Source organism: Notamacropus eugenii, chromosome 6, assembly GCF_028372415.1.
Source record: "Notamacropus eugenii isolate mMacEug1 chromosome 6, mMacEug1.pri_v2, whole genome shotgun sequence".
NCBI lineage: Eukaryota > Metazoa > Chordata > Mammalia > Diprotodontia > Macropodidae > Notamacropus > Notamacropus eugenii.
Window position 1 is genome coordinate 726,756 of NC_092877.1, and position 3,704 is coordinate 730,459.

General features: G+C 35.0%; 1 pseudogene; it reads right to left on the reverse strand.

Annotated features, from left to right (window-relative positions):
- Window positions 1-1,076: 1,076 nt before the first annotated feature.
- Window positions 1,077-1,975, reverse strand: LOC140511298 (olfactory receptor 4P4-like; annotated as a pseudogene).
- Window positions 1,976-3,704: the final 1,729 nt, after the last annotated feature.

A 3,704-nucleotide genomic window follows, 5' to 3' on the forward strand; every position in this document is an offset into this window, starting at 1 on the left:
AGAACTATATTGGGAGGAGAAAGGGAGAATGGAATGGGGCAAATTATCTCTCATAAAAGAGGCAAGCAAAAGGCTTTTTAGTGCAGGGAAAAAGAGGGGAGGTGAGAGAAAAATATGAGGTTTACTCCTCACATTTGACTAAAGGAAGGAATAAAATGCACACTCATTTTGGTATGAAAACCTGTCTTACAATACAGGAAAGTGGTGGAGAAGGGGATAAGCAGGGTGGGGAGGATGATGGAAGGGAGGGCAATGGGAGGAGGGAGCAATTAGAAGTCAACACTCTTGGGGAGGGACAGGATCAAAAGAGAGAATAGAAGCAATGGGGTGCAGGATAGGATGGAGGGAAATACAGTTAGTCTTACACAACATGACTATTATGGAATCATTTGTAAAACTACACAGATATGGTCTATATTGAATTGCTTGCCTTCCCAAAGGGAATGGGTGGGGAGGAAGGGATGAAGAGAAGTTGGAACTCAAAGTTTTAGGAACAGTTGTCGAGTACTCTTCTTGCTACTAAAAAATAAGAAATACAGGTAATGGAGTACAGAAAGTTATCTGGCCCTACAGGACAAAAGAAAATATGGGGACAAGGGGAAAAGAGGGCAGAATGGTGATACAGGCAATTAGAATGCTCAGTATTTTGGGGTGGGGAAGGGGACAAATGGGGAGAAAATTTGGAAACCAAAATTTTGTGAAAATGAATGTTAAAAGTTAAATAAATAAATTAAAAAAAATAAAAAAAGACAGTTTGGGGAGAGGGGAGAAAACATCTTACCAATGGAAACAGTCTTCAAAATATATCCTTTTCATTGGAATTTAAAGTTTATTATTCCTCTACCTACATATTTGTGAACAAACATCTTGTTGACCTGTTATCCGACATTTTACTGTTTGGTCTTTCTAGTATTTTCTTGCCATTTTTTTCCATTAAAAAAAAGTAGTTTATATTAACTACATGGTTCACTAGTCTTTTCTTATTCTAAATCCTACTGGCTTCAGAGAAGACTTAACTAGGTACTGAATTTTCTATTTCTTTGAACCATGAAAATCTGGTGAGAAGCATCTTATTTTCAGAAAACAACCTTTCTTCTTACAAACTTGTTTCTGCTTCATATACTCATCACTGCATTTTTCATCTCTTTATTTTCCAGAGTACAGATGAAAGAATTAAGCATGGGAGCTATGATGGTGTTAGAAAGGGCAAACATTTTATCTTCCCTGAAGGTGGTGACTGGTCTAATACAAATGAAGAGTACAGGACCAAAGAATAAGATCACAACAGTGATATAGGAACCACATTAAGAAAGAGCTTTTCTGCATCTCTCAGAAGAGTGCCCATGGAGCATAGTGTATGAATCTATCACCACTATAAAAACCATCAACCATCAACTTGAACTGACAATCACTAAAAGCCCCACCCTTTGATTATCAATGCAGGCAAGTCCCAATAAGAGATATACATCACAGAAACAATAATTTATCTCACTTGGGCCACAATTGGAGAAAATGAATGCAGAATTGGCCAAGCCCAGGCAGATAAGACCATCATATTGCACCTCTGTCTACTCATGATCACCTGGAAATGCAGAGGTTTGCAGATGGCCACATACTGGTCATAGGCCATCCTTATGAGAACAAAGATTTCTATTGCCCCGAACAAGTGTATTATACAAACTTGAATCAAGCAGTTGTTGTAGGAATTGCTTTTCCTTTCAACCAGCAAGTCACTGATGAACTGTGGTGTCACTGTGCAGGTGTAACAAACATTTATGAGGGATAAGTAAGTTAAAAAATAGTGCATGGGTTGGTCAATGAACTGCCTGCCCAGGATGGATGTCATGATTATCAAATTTCCCATTAGAAAAGCCACATAACAGAATGAGAAGAGGATAAAACACAGAATCTGAACATCATTATTCTGAGAAAGTTCTAAAAGAACAAAATCAGTGATGTTATTCCTGTTTTTCATGGTTCATCATGAAGAATGACTCGTAATGAAATCTGTAAGAATATAAGCAATAAGTAAATATAAGAAGCACAAATTGAAAACCATGTACATCATAATCCATTCCAAGGGCTTAGAGAAATGTAAAAGATTTAAGTATGGTGGAAAATGAAAATTCAGTACATAACTTATGTATTGGCCAAGTATGGCTCTATTTAGATTTGTAACAAGGAGCAACGATATCCATTTACAATGTTAGCACACAAATAACACATATTATCAGATTTGTCAGAGACCCCACACATCATTTCTCCATTCTCAACTAGAACACAAATTCTCTCTGCAATATTTCTAATTAAGACCTATCTCACAGTATTATGAATATCACTAGTACTTCTTGAATCAGTTGAAGTGCAAAATTAAAAACTTTTATATAATTAGTATCGTTGTCAATATACTTAAATAAAATGTTTAATCTCTCTTAAAATATTTCTTACAGCTCAAAATATCCCTATACCAGTCTTGTAGGGGGAAACAAAAATATTAAATAGTCATATAAGGGAAATAGATGAACTTAGCCGAATATGAGAAAATTATTAATGATGCCAAATAAATGGCATATAAAATATTTATGTGTATAATAAATAATAGTTTATTTTCCCTAGTGCTTTAAGGTTTCTATATAATGTCTCCCCTTAACATTGACTCTGGGAGATTATTGGAAATTTTGTGTACATCGTGGTGAAAACAGAGGCTGAGAACACTATTTTAAGCATTTTTACTTTATACTATTCATCAATTTCTGAATCAAAATTTAAAAGATTATGTCTCTGGACTCTAAGTCCATTATATTATGCTGTCTCCAAGATATAAATAGATTACTTAGATATTGTTGTATCTATACATTATCGTATTATTTGGTGAAACTGTTATCTTTCACAGAGCTTTAAGCATAAAAAGGAATATTTTTAGGCAACCAGTATATAGACCTAGTGACCATGTACCTTTACTAATCATAATTATAATAGACTATTATTTGCCCTTTCAAAGCACTTTCTGCACATTAACTCATTTGAGTCTCATAATAATCTTAGAGGTAGATATTACAAGTATTATTACCACTATTTTCTTTATTGCACTTATTATTTAATTACAGAGTTATTTTGCATTATACAAACATAAATTTGATTCTTAAACCAGGAGATGAATGAGTCTGAAATAGGTTAAGCAACTTAAGAGGCATAAATGTCCCTTCTGTCCTGACCCCTCTTCTCTTCTTCCTACTACTTTATTTCATAATTGCATTGGCTCCTATAGACTTGATTACCATTTCTGTGTTGATGATTCTCAGATTTATATACCCTATCCCACATTTTCTGCTAACCTCTTATCTCCAACGTCCAATTGCCTTTTAGACACCTCAAATTGTATATCCAGAAGATGCGTTTCTTAAATATACAAAAAAAATTGAACTTGTTATCTTTCACTCCAATCACTATGACTCTCTTACTTTTGTTATTTCTGTAATAACAGCACAACTTCCCAGTTCCTCATTCTGGCAAACTAGAAGTTATCTTAGACTGCTCACTATCTACCCCCACCCAAAAAATATCTAATTTCTTGACCAGGCTTTGCACACCTCTTGCATATCCCCCCTTCTCAACTGTAACACTTTCACCACTGTAGTGTAGGTCCTCATCACCTCATGCCCAGGCTATTACAATAGCTTACTAGTGGGCCTTTCTGGTCAAGA